Source organism: Oncorhynchus nerka, linkage group LG13 (assembly GCF_034236695.1).
Source record: "Oncorhynchus nerka isolate Pitt River linkage group LG13, Oner_Uvic_2.0, whole genome shotgun sequence".
In the NCBI taxonomy this organism is placed as follows: Eukaryota; Metazoa; Chordata; class Actinopteri; order Salmoniformes; family Salmonidae; genus Oncorhynchus; species Oncorhynchus nerka.
In genome coordinates, this window is record NC_088408.1 from 58,161,208 (window position 1) to 58,168,563 (window position 7,356).

The 7,356-nt window shown below is 42.2% G+C and overlaps 1 long non-coding RNA gene across 2 annotated transcripts; it reads right to left on the minus strand.

The window, feature by feature from the left end:
• Window positions 1–2,395: 2,395 nt before the first annotated feature.
• Window positions 2,396–3,982, minus strand: LOC115140538 (uncharacterized). Of its 2 annotated transcripts, none has more exons than XR_003865253.1 (2): window positions 3,925–3,982; window positions 2,396–3,236 (listed from the first exon to the last, which is right to left on the minus strand). It is a non-coding gene; the product is annotated as an uncharacterized LOC115140538 (long non-coding RNA). The 2 variants fall into 2 exon arrangements; XR_003865254.1 differs by lacking the exon at window positions 3,925–3,982 and adding an exon at window positions 3,444–3,917.
• Window positions 3,983–7,356: the final 3,374 nt, after the last annotated feature.

The following is a 7,356-nucleotide window of genomic DNA, read 5'->3' on the forward strand; positions in this document are numbered from 1 at the left end:
ATCTTGTTAGCATTGAACATCCATGAGATGTTTCTACAACTTGATTGGAGACCACCTGTGGTAGATTTACTTGATTTGATATGATTTGGAAAGGCACACACCTGTTTATATAAGGTCCCACAGTTGACAGTTCATGTCAGAGCAAAAACAAAGCCATGAAGGAATTGTCCATAGAGCTCCGAGACAGGATTGTATCGAGGCACAGATCTGGGGAAGGCTACCAAAAACATTTATGTAACATTGAAGGTCCCGAGAATACAGTGGTCTCCATCATTCTTAAAAGCTTTCAAGTGTGGAACCACCAAGACTCTTCCTAAAGCTGGACGCCCAGCCAAAATTAGCAATCAAGGTGACCAAGAAACCGATGGTCACTCTGACAGAGCTCAAGAGTTCCTCTGTGGAGATGGGAGAACCTTCCAGAAGGACAGCCATCTCTGCAGCACTCCACCAATCAGGCCTTTATGGTAGAGTGGCCAGACGGAAGCCACTCCTCAGGAAAAGGCACATGCCATCCCGCTTGGAGTTTGTCGAAAGGCATCTAATGGACTCTCAGACCATGAGAAACCAGATTCTCTGGTCTGCTGAAACCAAGTTTGAACTCTTTGGCCTGAATGCCAAGCGTCACGCCTGGAGGAAACCTGGCACTATCCCTACGGTGAAACATGGTGGTGACAGCTGTGGGGATTTTTTTCAGGGTAGGGACTGGGAGACTAGTCAAGATGAACAGAGAAAAGTAAAGAGATCCTTGATGAAAACCTGCTCCAGTGCGCTGAGGACCTCCGACTGGGGCAAAGGTTCACCTTCCAACAGGGCAACGAACCTAAGCACACAACCAAGGCAACTCAGGAGTGGCTTCGGGTCAAGTCTCTGAATGTCCTTTAGTGCCCAGCCAGAGCCCGGACTTGAACACGATCGAACATCTCTGGTGAGACCTGAAAATAGCTGTGCAGCGATGCTCCCCATCCAACTTGACAGCGCTTGGGAGGATCTGCAGAGAATGGGAGAAATTCCCCAAATACGGGTGTGCCAATTTTGTAGCCTCATAACCAAGAAGAAGCAAGGCTGTAATCGCTGCCAAAACTGCTTCAACAAAGTACTAAGTACAGGGTCTGAATACTTATGTAAATGTGATATTTCATTATTTTATACATTTACAAACATTTCTAAAAACCTGTTTTTGCTTCGTCATTATGGGGTATTGTGTGTAGATGGATGAGGGGTAAAAAAATATTCAATCAATTTTAGAATAAGGCTGTAACGTAACAAAATGTGAAAAAAGTAAAGGGGTGAGAATACTTTCCGAATGTAAATTGATCATGTATAACATGTGAAGTATTGAAAACGGTTAAAAACAAATTGGTCTTAATTTTTTAACAGCGCACCCTCGGACGCGCACTCTTCTTTCTCCCCCCGTCTAGGTCAGAGGCCAGCTGCATCCACCTCTTGATGTATTTTTCAATTTCACCATCAAAAGCTTTGGTACTATGGTGGTTTCACCGGACAGCACCTTTGAAAAATGAGAGAGAGAATGCTCTGAGTAAAAAACATTTAACTCGTTTTATGATTAATGTATAATTGTGAAATTATTCCGGTCTTCCCCATGCAGTAGCTCTGAAAGCAAAGTTACTGAGAACTATGCCTTTCAGGACAAGTGGTTTGAACGCCTGCTTCCCATAGGCCCCTCTCCATTTCATCTTCAAAGCCAGGGCATTTGTCAGTATTTGTTAGTATTCTTCACACGGTCTCCTTTGTCATTTCTCCAGCCAGTCCAAAAGATGTGATCTGAAAGATAACAAACTGGTATCTCATGAAGATAATAGTGATTATAGTACTGCCTCAGAACAGGGTTATTTATCAGAGGGGGTAAAGCACCAAGGGGATGGGAAACCCAGGGCTGGAATTTCGAGGTGGAACGGAATTCCAGGTCAGATTGAAACGGGGCTTGGTTCGGGTGAATTACTATTCATCAATACATTTAATTATTTAACATTTTCCCATAGCTGGTTATTTTTTAGGTCTGGTTGCCCAGCAATCCTTTTCTTGACTATCTTCAAGTGAGGACACGGGAAACTCAAGGTCGGTCACGTCCGGAACCTCTGACGGGGTTCAACCATTCAACTGTAGCAAAATCAGCTGTTGTTGTTCCTTAAGTGTGTCGAACTGATGTAAGAATCTCACAAAGAACTGTTTAAAAAATACAAAACGAACACATGTAACAAGTTATCCTTTCTCCTAATCCCCTAAGTGTCCAACCAGTGGTGGTTTATCCTTCACATGTCTAGTAAAAAGCATGAACTGACACACACCCAAAAATCTTGGTGCTGACTAATGGAAAGTAAACTGTATAAAAAGAAAGAATTCAAATGGGTACAACCGAAACATTGTTGGGAGAATATTGACTGTGGAACTTTATTTATTTTTATTTCACACATGTAACACTTACTATCACACATTGGCTGCTGCAGAAAAGGCAGCTGTTAAAGGGTCTGGCTAGTGGCCCAACCCTCACTGGTGTCTGAAGATTGGATGGACCATAGCCATAGGCAGCTTACACAGTGCTTCTCATCATATGCTTCTGTCCAAGAACATTTGATGTATGTATGCTACCAATTACCTGCAGATTACAGATACAGACTGTTCTCTTATGAGATTGCTCTGTTTAAAAAAAATACACAAGTACAAATAGTTGAAGGCAAATACAAACACATTGTTGGTTTTAATACATTTTGCCAAATGAGAATGGCTTCCTACTTCTAGTGTACCTGATGTGAATATCAAATAAACCCCAAGCTCCTCCTTTCTCTTCACTTACCTTGTGCCTGACTAGCTATATACACTTGCTAAAATAAATGACAGCACATTGTTATAACTCTTCTGTAAAGAGAATCAACTGCCTAGATAACTATACACACTTGCTTAAAGATTGATATAGGAACATTTCCAAAAACTTCAAATGGTATCAAGGATATGCATATCCTTGCTACAGGTCCTGAGCTACAGGCAGTTAGAGGTGGATCCTTAAGAGGATATTATAGTGAGTAGCCTAGATAGCCAACTCAAAACATTGGAAGCGTTCAACATTCCGGCTGAAATAATAAATCAACAAACATGGGATTGTCTTTTTCTATCCCTTTCCATATTACAAGCAACAATGGAAATGGACAATTCTGTCTCCATTGACTTCTTTCTTGTAAGCATTTTCCCATCCTGGATGGAGTCTTAGACCTTGTGGGAATCTGTGGTAGAGAAGAATGTATGACAACTTAGCATAGACAATCTATATTACCCTATACTAGTTATCATCATCATGAATTATATAGTTTAGGCTAATAGCTAGCTACCCAGCTATTTGTCATGCTATTAAGCTAGCAATAATAGTGCTTACTAAAACTAATAACTTGGCTAGTGTTTAGCTAAATTGACAAGGAGCTGATGTTACTCACTGTGTGTGTGTTGATACATGTAGCTAGCTAGGAGGGTGCATCTCACATAGGGAATACCCTTGGGGTACGGATACCCTGAGAACAAGGTTCAGGGAAGATAAGACAATCGAGCCCAGTTAGCTAGCTAGCGAGTAGTGCCCATAGCATAGCCTATTTCCCAGCTTTAGATAGCTAGCTAGCTGGTCAAGGTTAGAAAACTAGTTAGCTAGCATGTACAACAGATTGCATGAAAGTCTAGCTAGCTAGCCTAGTTGGTAGGCCTAACAAAAACACCAGCTAAAGTTTTCTAGCAAGTGCTAGCTAGCTAGCTAGCTACCTAACTAGCTACCTATGCTAAATCATCAAGCAGAAAATATGTATCCAAAAAAGCTACACAAGTAGCATGTGAAACTGACTTTTTCTCCGCTGTGTTTACTTTTTTTTGTCGTCTACAACATTGTTTATTTTGTGGCAATCTCTCGTCTGAATTTTGAATACTGACCTTCTTCTCGACCCTGTTCTTTGCGCACTGTCACATGATGTCAGTAGGCAGGTTTCCATTGAGCCAGGTTATTTGACAAAGCAATGTCGCAAAAAAAATTGTAATTGCTACAAGTGTAATGGAAACAGCAAATATAGGAGATCGACAACATTTTTATTCGTTCTACAGGGGTGAATGTTTATTTTGTCAAACCTTCTTTATTGCAACAAATTATGGAAACCGTGTTTTTCGAATAACTTATGATTGCTGAACAATTTTGAAGGTATGCGTGGCATGTGATGTATTTACAGAACTATAAAGCTCCACTCCACATTTAATTATAAATGTCTACTAAGTAGACATTCACAGTGCAGGAGCATTTATACGGAGACTTGATTACACACAGGTGGATTGTATTTATCATCATTAGTCATTTAGGTCAACATTGGATCATTCAGAGATCCTCGCTGAACTTCTGGAGAGAGTTTGCTGCACTGAAAGTAAAGGGGCTGAATAATTTTGCACGCCCAATTTTTCAGTTTTTGATTTGTTAAAAAAGTTTGAAATATCCAATAAATGTCGTTCCACTTCATGATTGTGTCCCACTTGTTGTTGATTCTTCACAAAAAAATACAGTTTTATATCTTTATGTTTGAAGCCTGAAATGTGGCAAAAGGTCGCAAAGTTCAAGGGGGACGAATACTTTCGCAAGGCACTGTATAGGGCAGGCTGGAAGAAGTTCATAAGGCTATGTGGGTGAGTTCCCGTACAGGTTAGACCAACGGACAGAATAGGGATGAGGGATGAGAAACTTAACAACGTCACGACTACTTGGGAGCAGTGGGTTCAGAACAACAACTACAAAAGCTGAATAGAGAAAAAGTAGTATACCACCACCCAAAAGGGCACTTGGCGAGTGGGAGGGTAAAGGGTCAGGTGAGAGGGAACAAGTAAACCCCGACCTGTGTATGTGCCTGCTGCTTTTAGAAAACCGCCAGGCGGGGGGAAAGAATTACACTCAAAAGGTAAATGATACTCTTGTAGAACAATAGTGTTATATCACATTGATGATTTATCACTACAGGACATTACCTATGTTCTGATCGCTGGCAGGTGATCAGGAGAAATCAAAATGTATATGTTTTTGAGAGTTATCATATAACAATTTTACTGATGTGCTGAATCAGATCAAACTTTGGAATGCATTACATTTAAATGCAGGTGCAACTCCAAGTGAAATATTATACTGCATAATACACATCTAATCTTATTGATTTTTTTTTGTAACCTTTGATGCTCTCAAAAGATGTACATCAGCAACTTGAAAGCATGTACCCCATGACTGAAGATATGGAAGTCCATTAGATGAGATGGTAACAGATATGTTGACAGAGCAACCTTGACTCTAGAGTGAGGATAGCCAGATCAGTAATTGAAGGATGTGAGGCTTGCTCTCTAACCCTACAGATATTGAATTCCGAGTCAATGTTCCAAATAAAACCATATCACGTCACAGACCTCCTAAATCTTCTCTAAACTTTGGCCAGACTGTCTGGCAGTTGCTTCTGATCAAATCTAGTGTCTTGTAAGAATATATAATGGTACCCAGAGAAACATTAGGGGTTAAGTGGCTATATGCCAGGAAATGCATCCGGCTATTCCTTCCTCAGAAGTTAAGTATGAACAGGAAGGTCTGACTCACTGCTACTGTTAAGTGACTCAAGTGAGAGGGTGTATTCCACCCTCTCACTTGTTTACCTGTGAGATCTTTCTCTTCCGGAATGGGGTATGGTCACCAGCGTCATCCCGAATGACAGGAGTTTTAAGACAAATACCTAAAAAATAAGAAATAAATGTAACAAGTAATTAAAGAGCAGGAGTAAAATAACAATAGCGAGACTATAAACAGGGGGTACCGGTACAGAGTCAATGTGCAGGAGCACCGGTTAGTTGAGGTAATTGAGGTAATATGTACAGTACATGTAGGTAGAGTTAAAGTGACTATGCATAGACAATGAACATAGAGTAGCAGCAGTGTAAAATAGAGGGGGGACAATGCAAATAGTCTAGGTAGCCAATTGATTAGCTGTTCAGAAGTCTTATGTCTTGGAGGTAGAAGCTGTAGACTTGGCGCTCCGGTACTGCTTGCCGTGCGGTAGCAGAGAGAACAGTCTATGACTAGGGTGGCTGGAGTCTTTGACAATTTTTAGGGCCTTCCTCTGACACCGCCTGGTACTGAGGTCCTAGATGGCAGGAAGCTTGACCCAGTGACGTACTGGGCAGTACGCATTACCCTCTGAAATGCATTGCGGTCAGAGGCCGAACAGTTGTCATACCAGGCAGTGATGCAACCCATTAGGATGCTCGAGATAGTGCAGCTGTAGAACATTATGACTCCTGAAGGGGAACAGGTGTTGTTGTGCCCTCTTCACGACTGTCTTGGTGTGTTTGGACCATGATACTTTTTTGTTAATGTGGACACCAAGGAACTTGAAGTTCTCAACCTGCTCCACTACAGCCCCGAGGAGGAGAATGGGGGCATGCTCAGTCCTCCTTTTCCTGTAGTCCACGATCAGCTCCTTTGTCTTGATCACGTTGAAGGAGAGGTTGTTGTCCTGGCACCATACTACCAGGTCTCTGACCTCCTCCCTATAGGCTGTCTCGTCATTGTCAGTGATCAGGCCTACCACTGTTGTGTCATCGGCAAACTTGATGATGGTGTTGGAGTCGTGCCTGGCCATGCAGTCATGAGTGAACAGGGAGTACAGGAAGGGACTGAGTACGCACCCCTGAGGGACCCCGGTGTTGAGGATAAGTGTGGTGGTTCTGTTGTTAATTACCATTACCACCTGGGGGCGGCCCGTCAGGAAGTCCAGGATCCATTTCCAGAGGGAGGTGTTTTTTCCCAGGGTCCTTAGCGTAGTAATGAGCTTTGAGGGCACTATGGTGTAGAATGTGGAGCTGTAGTCAATAATTAGCATTCTCACATAGGTGTTCCTTTTGTCCAGGTGGTAAAGGGAAGTGTGGAGTGCAATATAGATTGCATGATCTGTTGGGGATGTATGCAAAATGGAGTGGATGTAGGGCCTCTGAGATAATGGTGTGGATGTGAGCCCTGATCAGCCTTTCAAAGCACTTCACGGCTACTAACGTGAGTGCTACGGGTCAGTAGTCATTTAGGGAGGTTACCTTAGTGTTCTTGGGCACAGGGACTATGGTGGACTGCTTGAAACATTTTGGTATTACAGAATCAGTCAGGGACAGGTTGAAAATGTCAGTGAAGAGACTTGCCAGTTGGTCAGAGTACACGTCCTGGTAATTCGTCTGGCCCTGCGGCCTTGTGAATGTTGACCTGCTTAACCCTTGTCTTGTCTTAAGGGTCAAAAATGACCCACCACTATTTTTATCAGCAGAGAAAACCTCCTTAAAAAAATGTATGACTTTTACTAGAGT